At 39.2% G+C, this 24,362-nt stretch overlaps 1 long non-coding RNA gene across 1 annotated transcript in view; it reads left to right on the top strand.

Annotated features, from left to right (window-relative positions):
* The first annotated feature begins 21,275 nt into the window (after positions 1–21,275).
* LOC120093590 (uncharacterized) overlaps positions 21,276–24,362 on the top strand; it is a 40,743-nt gene continuing 37,656 nt past the window's right edge. Inside the window, exon 1 of the long non-coding RNA XR_015624658.1 lies at positions 21,276–21,534. This is a non-coding gene — a long non-coding RNA (uncharacterized LOC120093590). The remainder of the gene's footprint in view (positions 21,535–24,362) is intronic.

Genomic DNA, 24,362 nt, shown 5'->3' on the forward strand with positions numbered 1-24,362 from the left:
GATTATCTGTCTCCCAGACCTGGGTTATTGCACCACGATCTCAACTGCTTTTCATAACATTCTGCCAGAACTGACATTGTACATTCTCAACTGCCAGACTCAGATCAAAAAACAAAAATTCCTGTAACCTGTAATAATGTGCTTAAGTTGAGGAATATTGTGCAAGTAAATTAACCTCTATGTGGACATCATCTGGCATAGAACACACTAGTCTTACCCAGAAGTACCCTGGGTCACTTTCCCTGGCTCCCAGAGTCAGAAGACCATTGTTTATTTTCTATCACTGTTGAGTCTGACCATTCTATAATTTTCACTTTAATGCAGATGTAAAAGGAATATTATTTGTGTGTGTCTAACTTCTTTGACTCAACATACTGCTTTTAAATGTACCTATAGAGTTTCATTAGTAATTACTTATATTATCAAGCCACTTATCACATCACATAAATATAGATATAGATTGATATAGATACAGATATAAATAGATGTTTATTTACTTGTCCATGAGTAGCTGAGTCATTGGTAGTTTGGAGATATTTAAAAAGCTACGATGAGGTCAGGACAAGTGTGTGTGTGTGTGTGTGTGTGTGTGTGTGTGTGTGTGTGTGTGTGTATAAAAAGACAGAGACAGATAGATGGTAAATAGGTAGGCAGGTAATACATGGTGTATAGAATGATAGACATATAGATAAAACAATAGTAACACTGATGTTCTAAACCTATTGAAAATTAAGTTCTAAAACATCATTCCCATGTCTGTAATTATAATGAAGATGTTGTTGAAATTGATCTGGCTCAGTCTTCACATAAAAGAACTCTGTTCTACACAGTATAGACTAATATTATGAGACTTATTGTTTTCACAATAATTTAGGACAATCCTAAAATAGACTCTGGATCGACAAAAAAAAATATTACACTGTGTTCCACAGCAAGGATTTTGAACTCTGGCTACTTGTTAAAATAGAATAGTTTTTGCTTGTGGGTATGGATTAATGCTCAGATGTACCTCAAACTGGTTGAGTCAGAGTCTATAAAACTTAAGAATACCATGATTCCTCTGTTCAGACAGATGAAGTGGGTTTTTTTTGTTTTGTTTTGTTTTGTTTTGTTTAATAAGCAGTCTGTTCAAACTGGGTCGATTGACCATCAGAGGTCCCTGGGACCTGTTACTGAAATGTACATTGAAAAACCTCAACTTCCAATCCCCACATAACTATAGGCAGAATTTTTAAACAGGAACTGTTACATCTTCTAAAATTGAATTAAGTAAAGCACGATCTTATTTTCACCTAATTTGAGGCAGAGCTCTTAAACAGGATATCCTCCGCCAGAGAATAAAGAACCCGACTATGAAAACAATATTCCCGCACCTTTAATTTTACTCAAAGGTTCGGAATGAGGAAAAACAAATCATTATTTACAAATTCATTCTCCCCTGCTTTACAATTTGATGAGAAAAGTTTCAAAAGCACAACCTTCATATGAAAAAGAGAATAACTTTTCCCAGTATGAGATAACAGAGTTAGAAACTCAGCCAAAGCAAGTTGAATCAAAGGTGAGATGGTTATTATTCGTCAGCCTTTGGGGATGTCTCCATCTTTTGTTCTTGCCAGAAGCAACGCACAGCTACTTGTGTTAAACAAATCAGCAGCAGAAGGTGAAGGCAAACCAACCTCAAGAAGGCCTCACTACTTGGCTTATCAGGACATAGGAAGGGGAAAATGATCCAAAAGAAAACTGGAATCATGGTTTTAGGAGTTCGAGGGGAATCCAAAAAGCATATCCAAATAACACTAAGAAGATGAAAGCAACCTACAGTGAGGAAAGTCGTTCAGCCTTGGTTCAACTCAACTAAGGGCTTACCACAGCGTCCTGGAGGTCAGAGGTAGCAAATTCACAAGAAATCATCAACCTGCTTAATAGACAAACGTGATTGTTTGCGTTTTTATGTAGGCACAAGGAAACAAAGATTTCTCCTATTTTTATCAGAATGCACAATGCATATTGGCAGATACTATGAATAAAAACTTAAAAAATTTATTCATTGACCAAGAAATCTCATTTACAGGATCCCTCTTTGAGAAATAATAAACCAGGAGCAGAAAAATATAGCAAGTGTTTTCGTCCCATAATGGTTGGTAACAATGAGATTAAGTACTGAAAACCATTGTGGCCAGGACATAAACAAGACTAAATATGACATGGCCAGCAACATAAGTAAAGCTAGTGGTATTTTGTACTTTGTGGCAGTTAGCAATAATGAGATGGAACACGAGATTATCTACTTTGTTCCCTGTTGCATAAATTACATCAAACAAATAGACATTTTGTATATGTATTTAAATATAACAAAACATTTTGTAAGAACTTCTTGAGTAGGGAAATATAATTAAGAGACTATATATATAACCATATACATTATATATTTAATTATATATTTAATATATATTGTATATATATATATATTAAATAACCCATTTATGCTTAACATACCCATGAATCAAAATAGACCTTTTTAAAAAACCAATATACTCTTACTGTTGGTTGGAATCAAAGACCGAAATGTGACTACAGTTGGGACTTGGGAAAAATTCTAGAAGTACCGAAGTCCGAGGAAAATAATTGAAAAACTTGAGCCTTGTAGGACTGGGGGAGAGTGAAGGGCTTTAATTTATTTGTTTGTTTGCTTTTCCTCTGAAAATTGGTGGTTGACATTTGGAAGGGAAAGTAATATGCAGGAACTGGTAGAGCAGCAGAGAGACAGAGGCAACAAAAACGCAGGGGGAGGGAGGGAGGGACGGAGGGGGAAGTATCAAAGGATGGAGTTTTGATTTCTAAACCATAAATGTGGTGAATTTATATCACATAACTGATACATGCAGCCACAAAATATTGAACTTTTTTTTAAAAATAAGCAACTTTTATTTGTGTGTGTGTGTGTGTGTGTGTGTGTGTGTGCACGCGCGCACGCGCATGTGCGAAGGAAGGTTTGGTGGCTGTATATATACATACACACACACACACACACACACATATATATATGTATATATATATGTATGTGTATATATACATATATATATATATATATATATATATATATATATATATATATATATGGGCTGGAGGATCCCCAGGTGAGGCCGTCTCTGCATGGCCTTTCCTTCAGGGCCTGCTCTACTCTTTGTTCCTGTATTTCCTCCCATGAGTACTTTGTTCCTATTTCTTAGAAGGACTGAAGCATCCACATTTTGGTCTTCCTTTTTCTTGAGCTTCATATGATCTACGAATTTTTTCTTAGGTCTTCCAAACTTTTGGGCTAATATCCACTTATCAGTGAGTGCATACCATGTGTGTTCTTTTGTGACTGGGTTACCTCACTCAGGAAGATAATTTATGGCATCATCCATTTGCCTAAGAATTTTGCGAAGTCATTGTTTTTAATAGCTGAGTATTACTCCATTGTGTAGATGTACCACATTTTCTGTATCCATTCCTCTGTTGAGGGACATCTAGGTTTTCTCCAGCTTCTGCTTATGATAAATAAGGCTGCTATGAACATAGTACAGAATGTGTCTTGTTATTTGCTGGAGCATCTTTTGGGTGTATGCCCAGGAGGGTATACCTGGGTGCTCAGGCATCACTATGTTCAATTTTCTGAGGAACTGCCAGACTGATTTCCAGAGTGGTTGTACCAGTCTGCAATCTCACCAACAACGGAGAGGTGTTCCTCTTTCCCCACATCCTGACCAGCATCTGCTGTCACCTGAGTTTTTGATCTTAGCTGTTCTGACTGGTGTGAGGTGCAAGCTCAAGGTTGCTTTGTTTGGCACTTCCCTGATGACTACGGATTTTGAACATTTGTTTAGGTGTTTCTCAGCCATTCGATATTCCTCAGAAGAGGATTCTTTGTTTATCTCGGTACCCATTTTTTAATAGGTTTATTTGCTTCTCTGGAATCTAACTTCTTGAGTTCTTTGTATATGTTAGGTATTAGCCCTCTATCAGATGTAGGATTGTTAAAGACCTTTTCCCAATCTGTTGGTTACCATTTTGTCCTGTTGACAGTGCCCTTTGCCTTACAGAAGTGTTGCAGCTTTATGAGGTTCCATTTGTTGATTTTTGATCTTATAGCATAAATCATTGTTGTTTTGTTCAGGAAATTTTCCCCTGTACCTATGTGTTCAAGGCTCTCTCCCACTGCTTTTCTATTAGTTTCAGTGTATCTGGTTTTATGTAAAGGTCCTTGATCCACTTGGACGTGAGATTTGTACAAGGAGATAAGAATGGGTCGTTATCCTTTCTTCTACCTGCTGACCTCCAGTTGAACCAGCACCATTTGTTTCAAATGCTGTTTTTATTCTACTGGTTGGTTTTAGCTCCTTTGTCAAAGATCAAATGACCATAGGTGTGCAAATTTATTTCTGGATCTTCGATTCTATTCCATTGATCTATCTGCCTGCCCCTGTACCAATACCATGCAATTTTTATCACTATTACTCTGTAATACAGCTTGAGGTCAAGGATGGTGATTTTCCCAGTCTTTTATTATTGAGAATAGTTTTTGCTATCTTGTGTTTTTGTTATTCCAAATGAATTTGCAAATTGCTCCTTCTAACCCTATGGAGAATTGAGTGGGAATTTTGATGGGGATTGAATTGAATCTGTTGATTGTTTTTGGCAATATGGCCATTTTTACTATAAATCCATGAGCATGGGAGAGCTTTCCATCTTCTGAGATCTTGGATTTCTTTTCTTAATTGACTTGGAATTCTTGCTATACATATCTTTCACTTGTTTGGTTATAGTCACGCCAAGGTATTTGTGACTATTGTGAATGGTATTGTTTCCCTAATTTTTTTCTCAGTCTGTTTATTCTTTGAGTACTGATTGGTTTGAGTTAATTTTATATCCAACCACTTTGCTGAAGTTATTTATCAGCTGTAGGCATTCTCTAGTGGAATTTTTCAGGTCACTTAAATATACTATCATATCATCTGCAAATAGTGATATTTTGACTTCTTTCCAATTTGTATCCCTTCGACCTCTTTTTGCTGTCTAATTGGTCTGTCTAGGATTTCAAGTACTATATTGAATAGGTAGGGAGAGAATGGGCAGCCTTGTCTAGTTCCTGATTTTAGTGGGATTACTTCAAGTTTTTATTTAGTTTGATGTTGGCTACTAGTTTGCTGTATATTGCTTTTATCATGTTTAGGTATGAGCCTTGAATTCCTGATCTTTCCAAGACTTTTAACATGAAGGGGTATTGAATTTTGTCAAATGCTTTCTCAGCATCTACTGAAATGATCATTTTTTTTATTTTGGGTTTGTTTATATAGTGGATTACATTGATGAATTTCAATATGTTGAACCATCCCTGCATACCTGGGATGAATCCTACTTGATCATGGTGATCATTTTGATGTGTTCTTGGATTCAGTTTGGGAGAATTTTAATGAGTATTTTTGCATCAATATTCATAGGGGAAATTGGTCTGAAGTTCTTTTTCTTTGTAGAGTTTTTATGTGTTTTAGGTATAAGCATAATTGTGGATGAATAGAACAAATTGGTTAATGTTCCTTCTGTTTCTGTTTTGGGAAATAGTTTGAAGAGTATTAGTATTAGGTCTTCTTTGAAGGTCTGATAGAATTCTGCAGTAATAGCTTCTGGTCCTGAGCTTTTTTGGGGGGAGGGGGGATTGGGCACTTTTAATGACTGCTTCTATTTTTTTAGGGGTTATGAGACTGCTTAGATGGTTTATCTGATCCTGATTTAACTTTGGTACCTGTTGTCTGTCTAGAAAATTGTCCATTTTATACAGATTTACCAGTTTTGTTGAGTATAGGCTTTTGTAGTAGGATCTAATAAAATTATGAATTTCCTCAGTTTCTCTCACTATGTCTCCCTTTTCGTTTCTAATTTTGTTAATTTGGATATTGTCTCTGTCTCCTCTGGCTAGTCTGACTAAGGGTTTGTCTTGTTGATTTTCTCAGAGAACCAGCTCCTGGTTTTGTTGATTCTTTGTATGGTTCTTTTTGCTTCTACTTGGTTGATTTCAGCTCTGACTTTGATTATTTCCTGTATTTACTCCCCTTGGGTATATTTGCTTCTTTTTTTTCTAGAGCTTTCAGGTGTGTGGTCAAGCTCTTTTTTTTTTTTTTTTTTTTTTTTTTAAGGGTATGATATACATTTTTATTTTTTTTATTTTTTTTTAAATAAAAATTTTTATTTTATATCTGTAAGAATCATTTATCAAGATACAGAAATTTTTATTTTAAAGTTGTAAACATACTAAAAATTTCAAACTGTTTTCACTGAGTACTTACTAGTTGAAATGAATTGCTTTGCTTATAGCTTTAAGTTTTCTGTTATTTACCAAGTATGAATTTTTTCTTTATTAACTTGGGTATTTCTTTTTTTTTTATTAACTTGAGTATTTCTTATATACATTTCAAGTGTTATTCCCTTTCCCGGTTTCCGGACAAACATCCTCCTCCCCCCTCCCCTTCCTTATGGGTGTTCCCCTCCCAACCCTCCCCCCATTGCCACCCTCCCCGCATAGTCTAGTTCACTGGGGGTTCAGTCTTAGCAGGACCCAGGGCTTCCCCTTCCACTGGTGCTCTTACTAGGATATTCATTGCTACCTATGAGGTCAGAGTCCAGGGTCAGTCCATATATAGTCTTTAGGTAGTGGCTTAGTCCCTGGAAGCTCTGGTTGCTTGGCATTGTTGTACATATGGGGTCTCGAGCCCCTTCAAGCTCTTCCAGTTCTTTCTCTGATTCCTTCAACGGGGGTCCTATTCTCAGTTCAGTGGTTTGCTGCTGGCATTCGCCTCTGTATTTGCTGTATTCTGGCTGTGTCTCTCAGGAGCGATCTACATCCGGCTCCTGTCGGTCTGCACTTCTTTGCTTCATCCATCTTGTCTAATTGGGTGGCTGTATATGTATGGGCCACATGTGGGGCAGGCTCTGAATGGGTGTTCCTTCAGTCTCTGTTTTAATCTTTGCCTCTCCCTTCCCTGCCAAGGGTATTCTTTTTCCTCATTTAAAGAAGGAGTGAAGCATTCACATTTTGATCATCCGTCTTGAGTTTCGTTTGTTCTAGGGATCTAGGGTAATTCAAGCATTTGGGCTAATAGCCACTTATCAATGAGTGCATACCATGTATGTCTTTCTGTGATTGGGTTAGCTCACTCAGGATGATATTTTCCAGTTCCAACCATTTGCCTACGAATTTCATAAACTCGTTGTTTTTGATAGCTGAGTAATATTCCATTGTGTAGATGTACCACATTTTCTGTATCCATTCCTCTGTTGAAGGGCATCTGGGTTCTTTCCAGCTTCTGGCTATTATAAATAAGGCTGCTATGAACATAGTGGAGCACGTGTCTTTTTTATATGTTGGGGCATCTTTTGGGTATATGCCCAAGAGAGGTATAGCTGGATCCTCAGGTAGTTCAATGTCCAATTTTCTGAGGAACCTCCAGATTGATTTCCAGAATGGTTGTACCAGTCTGCAATCCCACCAACAATGGAGGAGTGTTCCTCTTTCTCCGCATCCTCGCCAGCATTTGCTGTCACCTGAGTTTTTGATCTTAGCCATTCTCACTGGTGTGAGGTGAAATCTCAGGGTTGTTTTGATTTGCATTTCCCTTATGACTAAAGATGTTGAACATTTCTTTAGGTGTTTCTCAGCCATTCGGCATTCCTCAGCTGTGAATTCTTTGTTTAGCTCTGAATCCCATTTTTAATAGAGTTATTTGTCTCCCTGTGGTCTAACTTCTTGAGTTCTTTGTATATTTTGGATATAAGCCCTCTATCTGTTGTAGGATTGGTAAAAATCTTTTCCCAATCTGGTGGTTGCCGTTTTGTCCTAACACAGTGTCCTTTGCCTTACAAAAGCTTTGCAGTTTTATGAGATCCCATTTGTCGATTCTTGATCTTAGAGCATAAGCCATTGGTGTTTTGTTCAGGAAATTTTTTCCAGTGCCCATGTGTTCGAGATGCTGCCCTAGTTTTTCTTCTATTAGTTTGAGTGTATCTGGTTTGATGTGGAGGTCCTTGATCCACTTGGACTTAAGCTTTGTACAGGGTGATAAGCATGGACCAATCTGCATTCTTCTACATGTTGACCTCCAGTTGAACCAGCACGATTTGCTGAAAATGCTATCTTTTTACCATTGAATGGTTTTGGCTCCTTTGTCACAAATCAAGTGCCCATAGGTATGTGGGTTCATTTCTGGGTTTTCAATTCTGTTCCATTGGTCTATCTGTCTGTCTCTGTACCAATACTGTGCAGTTTTTATCACTATTGTTCTGTATGAAGCCTACTTGATCATAGTGGATGATTGTTTTGATGTGCTCTTGGATTCGGTTTGCCAGAATTTTATTGAGTATTTTTGCGTCGATATTCATAAGGGAAATTGGTCTGAAGTTCTCTTTCTTTGTTGGGTCTTTGTGTGGTTTAGGTATAAGAGTAATTGTGGCTTCATAGAAGGAATTCGGTAGTGCTCCATCTGTTTCAATTATGTGGAATAGTTTGGATAATATTGGTATGAGGTCTTCTATGAAGGTCTGATAGAATTCTGCACTAAACCCATCTGGACCTGGGCTCTTTTTGGTTGGGAGACTTTTAATGACTGCTTCTATTTCCTTAGGAGGTATGGGGTTGTTTAACTGGTTTATCTCTTCCTGATTTAACTTCAGTACCTGGTATCTGTCTAGGAAATAGTCCATGTCCTGCAGATTTTCAAGTTTTGTTGAATATAGGCTTTTATAGTAAGATCTGATGATTTTTTGAATTTCCTCTGAATCTGTAGTTATGTCTCCCTTTCATTTCTGATTTTGTTAATTTGGATACACTCTCTGTGTCCTCTCGTTAGTCTGGCTAAGGGTTTATCTATCTTGTTGATTTTCTCAAAGAACCAACTTTTGGTTCTGTTGATTCTTTCTATGGTCCTTTTTGTTTCTACTTGGTTGATTTCAGCTCTGAGTTTGATTATTTCCTGCCTTCTACTCCTCCTGGGTGTATGTGCTTCTTTTTGTTCTAGAGCTTTTAGGTGTGCTGTCAAGCTGCTGACATATGCTCTTTCCTGTTTCTTTCTGCAGGCACTCAGAACTATGAGTTTTCCTCTTAGCACAGCTTTCATTGCGTCCCATAAGTTTGGGTATGTTGTACCTTCATTTTCATTAAATTCTAAAAAGTCTTTAATTTCTTTCTTTATTTCTTCCTTGACCAGGTTATCGTTGAGTAGAGCATTGTTCAACTTCCATGTATATGTGGGCGTTCTTCCCTTATTGTTATTGAAGACCAGCTTTAGGCCATGGTGGTCTGATAGCACACATGGGATTATTTCTATCTTTCTCTACCTTTGAGGCCCATTTTTTGACCAATTATATGGTCAATTTTAGAGAAAGTACCATGAGGAGCTGAGAAGAAGGTATATCCTTTTGCTTTAGGATAGAATGTTCTATAAATATCTGTTAAGTCCATTTGGTTCATGACTTCTCTTAGTCTGTCTACGTCTCTGTTTAATTTCTGTTTCCATGATCTGTCCATTGATGAGAGTGGGGTGTTGAAATCTCCCACTATTATTGTATGAGGTGCAATGTGTGTTTTGAGCTTTAGTAAGGTTTCTTTTACGTATGTAAGTGCCCTTGTATTTGGGGCATAGATATTTAGGATTGAGAGTTCATCTTGGTGGAATTTTCCTTTGATGAATATGAAGTGTACTTCCTTATCTTTTTTGATGACTTTTAGTTGAAAATTGATTTTATTTGATATTAGAATGGCTACTCCAGCTTGCTTCTTCCGACCATTTGCTTGGAAATTTGTTTTCCAGCCTTTCACTCTGAGGTAGTGTCTGTCTTTGTCTCTGAGGTGTATGCAGGATCCTCATTGCATATCCAGTTTGTTAATCTATGTCTTTTTATTGGGGAGTTGAGACCATTGATATTGAGAGATATTAAGGAATAGTGATTATTGCTTCCTGTTATATTCATATGTGGATATGAGGTTATGTTTGTGTGCTTTTCTGCTCTTTGTTTTGTTGCCAAGACGATTAGTTTCTTGCTTCTTCTAGGATATAGCTTGCCTCCTTATGTTGGGCTTTACCATTTATTATCCTTTGTAGCGCTGGATTTGTAGAAAGATATTGTGTAAATTTGGTTTTGTCATGGAATATCTTGGTTTCTCCATCTATGTTAATTGAGAGTTTTGCAGGATACAGTAACCTAGGCTGGCATTTGTGTTCTCTTAGGGTCTGTATGACATCTGTCCAGGATCTTCTGGCTTTCATAGTCTCTGGCGAAAAGTCTGGTGTGATTCTGATAGATCTGCCTTTATATGTTACTGGACATTTTTCCCTTACTGCTTTTAAGATTCTTTCTTTATTTTGTGCATTTGGTATTTTGACTACTATGTGACGGGAGGTGTTTCTTTTCTGATCCAATCTATTTGGAGTTCTGTAGGCTTCTTGTATGCTTATGGGTATCTCTTTCTTTAGGTTAGGGAAGTTTTCTTCTATGATTTTGTTGAAGATATTTACTGGTCCTTTGAGCTGGGAGTCTTCACTCTTTTCTATACCTATTATCCTTAGGTTTGATCTTCTCATTGAGTCCTGTATTTCCTGTATGTTTTGGACCAGTAGTTTTTTCCGCTTCACATTATCTTTGACAGTTGAGTCGATGATTTCTATGGAATCTTCTGCTCCTGAGTTTCTCTCTTCTATCTCTTGTATTCTGTTGGTGATGTTTGTATCTACGGTTCCTTGTCTCTTCCTTTGGTGTTCTATATCCAGGGTTGTTTCCATGTGTTCTTTCTTGATTGCTTCTATTTCCATTTTTAATTCCTTCAACTGTTTGATTGTGTTTTCCTGGAATTCTTTCAGGGATTTTTGTGATTCCTCTCTGTAGGCTTCTACTTGTTTATTTATGTTTTCCTGCGTTTCTCTAAGGGAGTTCTTCATGTCTTTCTTGAAGTCCTCCAGCATCATGATCAAATATGATTTTGAATCTAGATCTTGCTTTGCTGGTGTGTTTGGATATTCCGTGTTTGCTTTGGTGGGAGAATTGGGCTCCAATGATGCCATGTAGTCTTGGTTTCTGTTGCTTGGGTTCCTGCGCTTGCCTCTCGCCATCAGATTATCTCTAGTGTTACTTTGTTCTGCTATTTCTGACAGTGGCTAGACTGTCCTATGAGCCTGTGTATCAGGAGTACTGTAGACCTGTTTTCCTGTTTTCTTTCAGCCAGTTATGGGAACAGAGTGTTCTGCTTTGGGGCGTGTAGTTTTTCCTATCTACAGGTCCTCAGCTCTTCCTGTGGGCCTGTGTCCTGAGTTCACCAGTCAGGTCGCTTGGAGCAGGAAGTTTGATCTTACCTGTGGTCCCAAGGCTCACGTTTGCTTGTGGGGTGTTGCTTATGAGCTCTCCGTGAGGGCAGCAACCAGGAGGACCTGCGTTGCCTTTCTAGGAGCTTCGGTGCACCAGGGTTCCAGATGGCATTTTGTGTTTTCCTCTGGAATCAGTAATGTGGGCAGAGTGTAGTCTCTTCTGGTTTCCCACGCGTGTCTGCCTCTCTGAAGGTTTAGCTCTCCCTCCCACGGGATTTGGGTGCAGAGAGCTGTTTATCTGGTCGGTCCCTTCAGGTTCCGGCGGTGTCTCAGACCCAGGGGACCTGCTGCTCCTGTGCCCTTATCTACGGGAACCCAGAGGCCGTATACAGTTTCCTCTTGGGCCAGGGATGTCGGCAGGGGTGGGCAATGTTGGTGGTCTCTTCCACTCTGCAGTCTCAGGAGTGCCAACCTGTCCGGGTGGTGAGCTCTCTCTCCCATGGGGTTTGGGAGCAGTGAGCTGCTGCGGGCAGGGATCTGCGAGGTTGGGAATCCCACTAAAAACAGGAAGTGTCCGGTCCTAGAGGAATTTTGCCCCTGTGTGTCCTGAGGCCACCAGTCAGGTCTCTTGGAGCAGAAAAGTTGGTCTTACCTGTGATCCTGAGGCTCAAGTTTGCTCGTGGGGTGTTGCTTATGAGCTATCCGCGGGGGCAGCAACCAGGAGGACCTACGCCGCCCTTTCCAGGAGCTTCCGTGCACCAGGGTTCCAGATGGCGTTTGGTGTTTTCCTCTGGAATCAGTAATGTGGGCAGAGTGTAGTCTCTTCTGGTTTCCCAGGCGTGTCTGCCTCTCTGAAGGTTTAGCTCTCCCTCCCACAGGATTTGGGTGCAGAGAACTGTTTATCTGGTCAGTTCCTTCAGATTCAGGTGGTGTCTCAGGCACAGGGGACCTGCTGCTCCTGTGCCCTTATCTACGGGGAGGAATTCATTTCTTATTGAAACAAAAGTGTATCTTTTTTCCAATTAGTTCTTAGTCATGGATAATTATTTTTTTAATCTATGATGGAAGGCCAGTGGACATTAACTACACAAGAAGACCACCATTAGGAGGTGAATTTGGGGTGCCAGTACATGTATCACTTACAATACACTCTTGTATTTAAAATAATTACCTAACACAAAAGGACAGTTTACTTCCAGAGTTATTTGTGCCCTCATTTGAAGATTACTATTATGGAAGATTCAGGATAGCGTAAAATGATATTAAGTGTCCAGTGTGTCACATGACTAAGTCAGAAGAAGGATGTTGATAAGGTCACAGCCTCAGTAACTCTGCCCCAGTCTGTACACAATGGATATAATAGAGCCAAATTCAGAGATGATTAGCAGAGTCTCACATGGAACCACAAGCAGCAGATGTAGGGATAGAGAACTGTGTCTTCCCTATGGACAGAGATATGTGTAAGAAGAGTAGTATTCTCCTTCACGCATGTCCTACACACCTGATCATTGAATACGTGAGAAAAAACACAGACTCCTGCATTTCACTTACCTCAGCAGATTCTCTAAAGATGGGCTTGAACAATGTTTACACTAAGTCTGGGCTTATATTCAGCCATGCTGTTTTCTACATTTTTTAAATTTTTTTTACTTTTGAGATTATGGTTATATAATTAATTCCTTTGCTCTCCTCTCTCCAAATCCTCCTTATTCTCCTTCTTACTGTCTTTCATTTTCATGGCCTCTTCTTTTATTAATTGTTGCTACACATATATATACATATACATATAAATGAATTTAAAAATATATACATTTATAAACACATCCTGCACAGTCTGTATATCATTAATTGTATGTCTGTTTTCAGGGCTGACTATTCAATCTGCCGTGCTTTAAGCCATTCAGCACTAGAAAGAGATACCTATAATTTCAAAGGGGAAAAAATATCATCACTGCGCTATAAAACTGAGCATGAGAGGTGGCTGAGAAAGTCCAAAAACAAATCCAACAGTGCAATTCCAATGGACATAGAAAGGGAAAGTTATAAAAACCAGTGCTGCTCAGTGAAAGTATAATGTGAGCTTCATGCGTCAATTGAAAGTTTTTAACCACATTTTTATAAGAAAGTTATAAGAAACTAATTTTATTTAATATAATAGTTATTAACCAATACATCTAAAATGTTGTCTCAGCATTTAATAAATATAAAAACAGTAAACAAACATATTTACCTCTATCTTAGCTAAATCTTCTCAGCCAGGTATATATTTTTCATATTGTATACATTTCAGTTTAGAATAGCAATGTTTTAAGTTTACTGTAAGCCATACTACCGGTGGCTCCTCGGGCATAGCACAGGTGTCCCCGAAAGAGATTCCAGTAGAAAGAACTCTCTGAAGTTCAGATTCAAAGGAAAGACTTGTGCAAAAAATAAAAGAAAGAGTGTTGCTCTTTAAGATAGAGCAAGTAGAAGCATCAAACACCAAACTGCAAACTGGTTTAAAGGAGAAAGCAGGGATCGACCACTGAAATAGAGCAGACTCAATCATGTCATCAAAGGACAGGGTTCTTTAATGCCATCTGTGTGTCGCCTTTATCCCGAGGCTGGTGTCTGGGCAGCTGCAATCCCAGCTGTCACACTTTGATGCAAGAGCAACCCAAAGGAGAAAGAGAGCATCAGGATGTGTGTCTCTTCTTATGAGAAAACTGCAGCAGCAGCTCCTGCAGGCCTCCTTTCTTAGCTCAATAGCCAGAGCTGACATTAATGCTAATCCCAATCCTATCCATGTCAGCACAAGACTTGGTATCTCAGTTCTGGGTGATAGCAATTGGCACTTGGCATCCTGTCCCTCCCACTGATGCGGTATTACTATTTGGAAAAAACTTCATTGAATTAAATTCAAGTGTCTACTTGATAGCTCTTAAATGACTCCTAGAAATGGCTGGGAAGCTCTACCCAGGACATCTCAACAGTGCTGTTTACACAAAACCTGAATAGGACAATGCTATTTCACATGCTAACATGGGATGGCTCCACTCCAAGACAAAACAACTGCAGGCCACCAAAATATTCTGAGAGATGGAGAATCTTTCCCAGTGATGAGGATCCAACTGGTTATGCAATAGCAAATGATCAGCCCCGAAATCATGTACATGCAAGCAACACTGAACAGACTCAGCAGGTTTTATTTATATATTTATGAATAAGTAACAGATAGATGATAGATAGATAGATAGATAGATAGATAGACAGACAGAGATAAATAGGTGATACATAGATATACATAGATAATAGATATAAGATAGATGGATGATAGATAGATAGATAGATAGATAGATAGATAGATAGATAGATAGATAGATAGACAGACAGATAAGGAACAAAGGAGGTTAGAAATTTGCATGAGAGCCATTAAGAGAGGTAGGGAGAAGGACGATATGAGTTGGAAGAAGGAAAGGGAATGGAAGAAAGCAATGTAGATATTTTTAAATTCAAAAAATAAATGTCTTAAATTTAAAAATACATAAATGAAAAATAAAGCAAAGTAAAAGAAGGAAGGAAGGAGGGAGGGAAGGAAGGAAAAGCAAATAGCAATATAGCAATGGGAAAATCTAGAAAAGAAGCTGAGACACAAATCAACCCTCAGGCGACAGTGTGAAGAACATTGCCCACTGCTCAGGTTTTCTTCATCTTGGTTTCCGTGAAGCCCAAGAATCAACTATAGAAATTGATGAGGATAAATATGTCTGAGAAAAGTCTCATACCACACATGCAAAGGGCAGGAAAGGACTGTCCAAACAAGAGTCACAGAAACAGAAGTCCAGAGGCACCAAAAATTGAGGGTAAGGACCATTCCTCTCTATCAGAGGATCCGTCATCCCAAGAAGCCACACAGAAATTGTCCTTATTGTGTTCTCCTGGTGCTGGACCCTAGAGTAGAACTCCTGGCAGAATAGGGTAAGTGACAGTCCAGCTTTCCAGGAAGAGGGCCATAAAACAGGGTTACAGAGAACCAAGAGCTGGGAAGAGAAACGGTGCTCAAGAGAAAGAAGCTCTACAAAGCCAGTGTATAGCTGGACTGAAAAATAATTCTACACATCCTAAGATGAGGCCACGTTTTCTTAGATATGACATCATAGGCAAAACCTACAAGAAGAAAAAAATTAACTAATTACACTATCAATTAAATTGTTCTCCGGAAAAATCAAATAATAAAAGTGCAGTGTGCACACTGAAAGAAGTTATTTTTAAGCTGTACACCTCACAAAGGACTTATATATATATATATATATATATATATATATATATATATATATAATATACAAAGAAGAGTTATAACTCAACCATAAAATAGTGCATTTTAAAAATAAGCAAAGTGTTTGAACAAGTGTGTTATCAGAAAGGATGTGTGTGAAATAAATAAGTACATGAAGTCTGTTCGGCCACTAGAGAAGTAAAGACAAAAACATTAAATCACAGCATGACTATGAGAAGGCAGAAAGGATAAAGCTTGAAAATACAGTAAGTATGACAAAAACACAGATACTTCTGTAAGCAAGGCAGCAACTCTAAGTTATTAGCAGTTTCCTTTAATTTAAAAAAAAACACTTATTTTCTTTTTTTATTTTATTAACTTGAGTATTTCTTATTTACATTTCGAATGTTAGTCCCTGCCCCGGTTTCCGGGCCAACATCCCCCTAACCCCTCCCCCTCCCCTTCTCTATGGGTGTTCCCCTCCCCATCCTCCCCCCATTACCGCCCTCCCCCCAACAGTCTAGTTCACTGGGGGTTCAGTCTTAGCAGGACCCAGGGCTTCCCCTTCCACTGGTGCTCTTACTAGGCTATTCATTTCTACCTATGAGGTCAGAGTCCAGGGTCAGTCCATGTATAGTCTTTAGGTAGTGGCTTAGTCCCTGGAAGCTCTGGTTGGTTGGCATTGTTGTTCATATGGGGTCTTGAGCCCCTTCGAGCTCTTCCAGTTCTTTCTCTGATTCCTTCAACGGGGGACCCGTTCTCAGTTCAGTGGTGTGCTGCTGGCACTCACCTATGTATTTGCTGTATTCTGGCTGTGTCTCTCAGGAGAGATCCACATCCGGCTCCAGTCTGCCTGCACTTCCCTGCTTCATCCATCTTGTCTAATTGGATGGCTGTATATGTATGGGCCACATGTGGGGCAGGCTCTGAATGGGTGTTCCTTCAGTCTCTGTTTTAATCTTTGCCTCTCTATTCCCTGCCAAGGGTATTCTTGTTCCCCTTTTAAAGAAGGAGTGAAGCATTCCCATTTTGATCATCCGTCTTGAGTTTCATGAAAAACACTTATTTTCAATATGAGCATTTGCCCTTTGGAAATATTGACACAAAACTTGTATACAGATGTTTACTTCAGCTCTATTCAAAATCTCTCCCCACATACCCAATTAAGAAGAACCAAAAACCAAGATACCCCTGACCTGCTGAATTTAAAAAAAAAAAAAAACTATTGAAGCAAATGTTGGCACATATTTAAAATGAAATTATAAAGCAGCATTGATAGACCCAACTTGGAGAAACTTCAAAAGCACTATACTTGGTCAAAGAAAGCTATCTGAAAAAGGTTAAGTGCTGTAGAGCTGTATTCTCATGTCACGTTCAAAAAGCTAGTAGAAATGACAGAAATTAGAGGCCAGATCTGTGATTTCCATAGGGTAGGGGGAAGAGGGAAAGTTTAACTGCCAAAGGGAGCACAGTGAAGCCCTTTGTAGCTGGTGGTAAGATACATCAATACAGTGTTACAATACCTGAAACTCTGTATTCTTAAGTTTCCATTGCACATTCATTGTTAAAAAGAGAAAAAGAGAAAAAAAGCACAGTGGGGCTGGGGAACCTGCTCAGTTTTTAAAGCATTCACTGCAGAAATACAAACTAGAGTTTGTTCTCCAGAACCCACGTGCTGGGTGGATGGGGCAGCCTGACAATAATTTCAATTTATCCAGAAAATGGAGAAAAAGAGAGCCCCTGAACTAGTTAGTCTGGCCTTATTAGTGAGTCACGGGTTCAGCTGAGAGGTCGTGCCTCAGTGAATAAGGTGGAGAGCAGAGACTACTGACATCAGCACTGGGCCTTTACATGAACGCACAGTCATGTGCACACGTGCTTCCACACATGCAAACACACATATGCATATACATATGCATGTATACTACCCACGTTAAATAAAGAAAGGAAGCAAGCAAACAGGCAAGGAAGGAAGGACATAAGTAGAATTTCTTAGGTACATGGGTTGCAGCTTCCTGGAGCAGACAAGAGTTATTAACCCTAAAAGGAAGCTTTTGAGGAAGAAGGGAGAATGGGTATTCAGTATGCAACCAGAAATGATCACGTGAGCATGAAATAAAGGATGTGTGAATGCCAGTGCATTGCTTAGACCTGCCAACAACTATGGTAATGGCTGAACTTCTAGACTGAATTGAGATGTACCAAAAATAGTGTTGCCTCAAAATGGATTTTTTTTTTTAGCTAGCAGAAACAAAGAAGGAGCAGCAAGCCCTCTGCTAAGGGCAGATGGTATAAGGTTAACAGATGACAGACAGAACGTGGAGAAATCTTCCTGTTATTGTGCCTCCATTACTCTTTCCAGATGACCTTAAATGAGGGAAATGGTGAATCACCAGAACAAAATGTACAATGTAATTTCATTTTATTAAGCATCGTGTAGACGCGTGGTGAGCATGACGTACCCTGAAATATAAGCAGTTTATATTTTTGCTGCAAGATTTTCATCTTGCAGTACATATGTACTCCCTGAATAGTCTGCAATTCACACATATTATTTTTGAAGTAAAAGAGAACAAATAAGTCAATTTTTAAGTGACAAAAAAAAGGTAAAGAAAAACGTTAAGAAACAGAAGGTCTAAATGAGGCAGCTTTAACAGAACACGGAGAGTTTAGGAGCAGCAATTACGAACACCCCCAGAGCGCTGCAGAAACTTTTGGGAGATGGAAGGCATTACATCAGATGCAGAAAAATATAGCAAAAGTCTGTGCTTAATTATTTAAAGAACACATCTGGAGAGCCCAGGAAAGGCGAACCGTTACGGTCTCTGCTTCGGCTTATTGTAGTGATCAAGGTGAGAATAGATGGTCTGGACCTTTTGGTCCTGACAGACAAGCCTCATTTCTTTTTCCTAGATAAGAGTTACCAACCTCAGATGCCAGGCCCTCAGACATCCGGTCCTCAACTTCGTCTCTCTCACTGCTCACAAGACCTCAGTTTTACTTGAAATCATATATTCTATAGACTCCTCATCCCTACAACCATGTTCTCACATCCTATAGTTAATTCATTGCTTCCCCAGAAGACCTGCTCAGACTAGGATCTTTAACATTGCAGGAAATCATTGAGTCATTCTTAGTCCTCTTCTCTCACATGCCGTGTGAAAATTCATCCCTGTCTCTGGCTCTCCTTACTGCTCTAAGCCACTCCAGTCTTTTATCACCTACACTTACAATAATCCTCCGCAGGAAATCCCTGTTCCTTTCCTAGACCAACACCCCTCATTACCCTTTCAAATCATGCCCCCTTTCGATAAAAACCTTCCCATGACTCCCCATTCATTCCGAGTCAAAGTCCTCCTCATAGCCTACAGCTCCTCTGGTGAAAGGATTGACACTCTTGTCAGCCTCCCACATAGTCCGGCTCACTGGTTCTGCCCACCGTGGCGTTGCCTGATTGCGTCAGCAAGGTGCACTGCTGTCTAGGGCCCGTGCACTAACTCCTCTACTGGAGCATTTCACATAGAGATTGACCATTCGTTTTGATTTGCCTTAAAGAATCTTCATTCATGCCTGCTATCCCAAAATATCACAGTGCTTATGGCGTCTCACTTTGGATGCAAAATTATATGACCAGCCTACTCTGGGCTCACTGCCTTGTCTGCATCAAGTCTGTCCAATCTCTTCCCTTATGGAGGAGTCTGGACTCTGAATTCCAAGTTGTAAAAGCGGAACCGAGCCCAGCACGGGTACCTTCCTTCTCCGAATCACGTTCGCTGTTCGCTGTCCTGATAGTGCGTCCTATCTCCAGCTGTGCTCCATTACTTTATTTTCACTGTGCTTTATTTCCCATATTCTGTCACACCACCAAAGATAGGTAACTTGTGTATTTCACTCTCAGTACCATAGCCCATCACCTGAAGCCACGCATAGCATACTAAAATCCACCTCACCTTACCTGTCCCCAGTAATCAATATGGTTAGAATCATGGTTCTTTCCCACATGAAAGGAGATGAGAAGTGTAGTCCTCAAAATAAATTACATATTCTTTACCTAAAAGAAGAGGTGCTAAGAAAAGAAAAACAGAAAATTGCCAAACATATCATATGTGTATGTATATACATGATATAGATAATGTATGTTTATAGATATACACATATACAAAATGCACACAATGCTACAATATGTTGAAAAGATTTGTTTACCCTCCCAGAAAAACATTGTTCACTTCAAATGTGTATTTTTCCACACATCCAGTCTCTGATTCAACATTTTGAAAAATTCTTTGCAATTTTCCCACTCAGTAACCAATTTACTTTGTTTTAATAAGACAGATTATTACAATGCTATACATTCCTTAGCCATAGATGGTCTTTTCCTCTCTATTGCTACGTGAAATAATGGTATATATCTTCCCTTTATCATTGGTGAATGTTAGGATATGACAGCTGCATTTGTTTTTCACCATGCAAGTGAATGATAAAATCTCACGAGCTGATTTATTCCCTTCTTTTTACCCACGATGATGTCACTACGCTATTCCAGCTTGAAAAATAGGAATATTGAGACAACAGCTGCTTTAACTCCGAAGAACATTCTACCCTATCAACTGATAGTACTCCAAAGAGAAAAATAATAGAGACATAAAAATAAACATTTCTAAGAGCCATCAGAGCCAAACAAATAATCTATAATTCCAGGAAACCCTATCAGTTGTGAAGACATTGCAAAAAGATTGCTTTTGCTAAGGTACAAGACAGTCACTCTCGCGAAACTAAAATCAGTTAAAGTGAAAAGTCTCATGGAGCTGTCACTACAATTATGTTATTGACACAAAAATGGTTCATCCATATTCTCAGCTAAAGTGGATAACTTATGTAAGGGAAACAGAAGTGGAACCAAAATGTTTTGGGTGCTAAATAATAAAATGTTTGGGGGAGGCTGTTTCCTTTTGTTTTGTGGGAATTTCACTTTAAAGGGACCTAGAATATTTTATCTCCCTTTTAGCAATCCATGCCTGCTAGGCCTGAAGCATTGATTTATGCTGTGACATAATATGGTTTGCACACACACACATACACACACACACGCACACACACACACACACACACACACACACACACACACACACACACACAAATACTTGTCAAAATGCTAGATACAAAAAGCAGCTATTCTGAGCATCTTACAGAGAACAAGGAATACCTGGCTCCCATCAGTTAATAACACATCTGACATAAACAATGATTGAAAGCTGACAGCTGTGATTCAAGCTCTGACAAATGAAAAGGCAAGGAGTATCAATTTTACATTTAACAGTAATTTTTATGCAACGTAATTGAACTTCTCTTCATTGCAGCAAACCTTCTAACAATCATATTAGCAGTCGGTGAGTCATGCCACGAATAACACCTTTAATTGAATACTTATTTTCTTGGGATAGCTGCAACTCGGTCTCTAAATTGGATTCTATTGGGCACTACAGAAGAATTGATTTACTCTTCCATCGTCTGTCTTTTCTGAGTAATTGTATATTAAAGAATGTACAAAGAGCAAAGGAGAAAGGAATGAGCTAAGTAGCGATGGAAAGTTTTAGCTGGTCGTGGCTCATAGTGGTGGTTAGACATGAATTTTGGAAAGTTTGACTTTTCTGAAACCACAAATAAAAGAAGTGTATTTTTGTTTAAAACAGTAATAATGGTGATGACAAGTGTCTCTTCTTGGTGGCCCTGAGAAACCCACAGCATCATAAACCAGCTTTTAAAACGACTCATTTTTATTTGTACAAATCAACGCCAGTACAAGTTACATCTGTCACCCTCCAAGATCATCTCTGCGGGTTGAAATACACGAAGGAGTCAACATAGATGCTTCCTATACCACATGGACTGATGATCTCAAACATCTCCAAAGCTGACATTTGAGGATCAAGTATGTGACTTCAGGCCAAGGTTTGTCTTTTTTTTTTTTTTTATCGTCATCTTTAGAAATAAACTAAAAGTCGTATCTTCCCAGCTGGGCTATCCTTCTCTAGACAAAACACAAGCTCAATTTTCCATGTGTGGTTTTATATTTCCTTGAATGCCTTACTTTTTTTCCTAAAGTTCTTTTGCCATCCGTGACAAAGACGGTCAATGAGTTTTCCTTGAGCCTTTGTTTCTGAGTCGGTTTCCGTCCCCGCCTCTTTCCCACGTGACAGTTACAGCCAATAGAATGCAAGGGAGCAGTAAGCGCCACTTCTTGACTCAGTCTATAAAATTTTGGTTGTTTCCAGCTCCCACCTTCACTCTGCATCTGTTACTGGGATGAAGAAGTCCCTGAGGACCTATAGAAAGTAGCAGAAGGATATACTTGGATCTAGTCATGTCCATGAATAGATATGAAGAATGTTGACCAGATTCCATGAATGTGAGAAATGTTAATAGATTTCTGTCATGCAAAACTACTGAGAGTTAAGGCTCTCCACACTCCAGCAGCTAGAGTTACCTTCCCTAATACGCATTCCCTGCTCCTAAATCTAGTTTGCATGACTCAAAATTAAAGTCCGATAAAGTAAGGGAAAACTTGAAACTTCTTGTCATGTAAAAATTATAAATTGAACCAAAGACACGGCTCAGTGCTAAAAGTGGTCTCTCCACATGCAGCAAACATGAAGATCTAATTGGACCCCCAGAACCAATGTAAGTCTTATTTGGAATAAGTAAGTGCCTACATGTGAGTGGTGGACAGCCTGTTTGTAGTTCATAGGGAGGCAGAGACTAGAGATACCCAGAGTACGCTGGTTATCTAGACTAGCCTGCCAGTGAGATATGGGTTCAACTGAAAGCGTCTCCTGGATGAAGAAAGGTAGAGAGCATCAACGAAGACCCCCACATTATCCGGCTGATAGTGATGGAAAGGTCATAGGCACATGGTTTATTCAGCAGAAACAAAGGGAATCTCTTTCTGCAATTATTAACTATTGCAGTAAGCGTTTCTAAACAGCAGGAGATTGGTTAAAAGTGATTGTCTTAAGCCATTTGGGAGACGTATCTTAAATTTTATGATTGTTTTCCTTATGGTTCTAAGAGGCACTTATAAGAAATCACCTAAAATCACTTATATTTCATTTATTCGGCTGTAAAGAAGAGCTAAATTGTGTTCTTTGCAAGAAAATTGATACAATCAGAGATTATCATATTAAACAAAATAAGTCGTGCTTTGAAAGACAAGTATTGTATGTCTTCTCCTACTTGTGGATCGTAGATTTTTTCATGAAATGGTGTGTATAGCATGAATGTAGAAGGGCATCTGTCGGAGGGGACCAAGGCTCTACGGGAATCCAGGGCGGAGCTAATAAAGGAGATGAGTAAGAAGGAACAAGGTGATCAGTGTCTATTGTGTACTTGAGTGGAAATGTCCTCCGAGCCCCAGGACAGTGTATAATGAATGTGCACCAATAAGAAAGGACTATTTGCATTCCAAACAAACCTAGGTCATTTTTCATTATGTGAACTAGCCAGTTCTGTCTGCTTTGAAAATCCTCAGCCAGTCAGTGATGCACACCTTTGATCCCAGCGCTCAGGAGGCAGAGACAGGTGATCTCTGTGACTTTGAGGCCAACCTGGTCTACAGAGTGAATTTCAGGAAATCCAGAGCTATACATGGAAACCTTGTCGGGAAAAACAAAAACAAAGGAAAAAAAGATAAAGAAAATTCTCACTTGTCTTTGCTTTTTTTTTTTTTTTTATAATGATCACTAGAGACTTAGAAATGACACTTTGATTGCTCAGGATATATTCCCTAACTTCTTCCTCCAACCATGAGATGGCCACACCTACTGATGTTGTGTGCCTCCTATGGCATGATTCTCTTTTCCTTTACTATAACAAAACATATGGAGATGTAATTAACAGTTCTGAAGATTTCAGGGTGCGTCAGTATGCCTCAGCTATGGCGAGTATCTCATAGTAGGAAGTGTCACAGCAGCAGACCCACAAAGAAGGAAGAGATCATAGCTCATCACAGGAAGTCGGAGGATGTTCCAGATATCAGGGGTCAGGTTCACTCTTCTAGCAAAGTCTTCCCACAAGTTGGCAGTGCCACTCTCCAAATGACACCTGGACTTCTCACCAGGAACCCCCTCACTTCCCACAACAGCACACTAAGGATCATGCCCCAAAAGACCGGAAGCTTGTGCATAGCAGCATGTGTTGTGTAGGGTCCAATTTGCTTTGCCCAGTGACAAGTCAGTTAAAAACCTCTATTGAGAACTTCACTGCTTGGTTCCAGAGAAAAGCCACTGTGAAGTCAGAGCTTATGCTAGACATTTGTGTTTGGTCTTGTTTTTCTAGGGCAGAGATCTTTATTGAACTGAACTGCATTACATTTCTAACAGTAAGCACAGCCCGGATGGCCCCATGTGTAGACAAAGTTTTTATAGCTATGCAGGCAGAGCCAAAGAAGACTCTAAACACATACTGCCTAGTTCAAATATCTACTACCTGTCTGTCATTTGCTAATTGCCTGAGTGAGTATAACTGGTTTGGGTTGTAAAGCAAAGATATCACATACAGGCTTGAAGAGTCATTGAAGCTAATTAAATTTAATAACCGATAAACACTAGAGAATGGTTGTTAGCACGTGCTGATGCGGCTGTCACTAATATATCTTAATCATATTAAGATAAGTGTGATGTAAGCATTGCCTTTTAGGCCTTTTCCTTCAAATGGTGCTCCCTGGTCTTTTCTCCTTCGAAGGAGCAAATCCAGGTGATTTTAAAAGATATTTATTTTTTATA

The sequence above is a fragment of the Rattus norvegicus genome, chromosome 7 (assembly GCF_021556685.1).
Source record: "Rattus norvegicus strain SHRSP/BbbUtx chromosome 7, alternate assembly SHRSP_T2T, whole genome shotgun sequence".
Taxonomy (NCBI): Eukaryota; Metazoa; Chordata; class Mammalia; order Rodentia; family Muridae; genus Rattus; species Rattus norvegicus.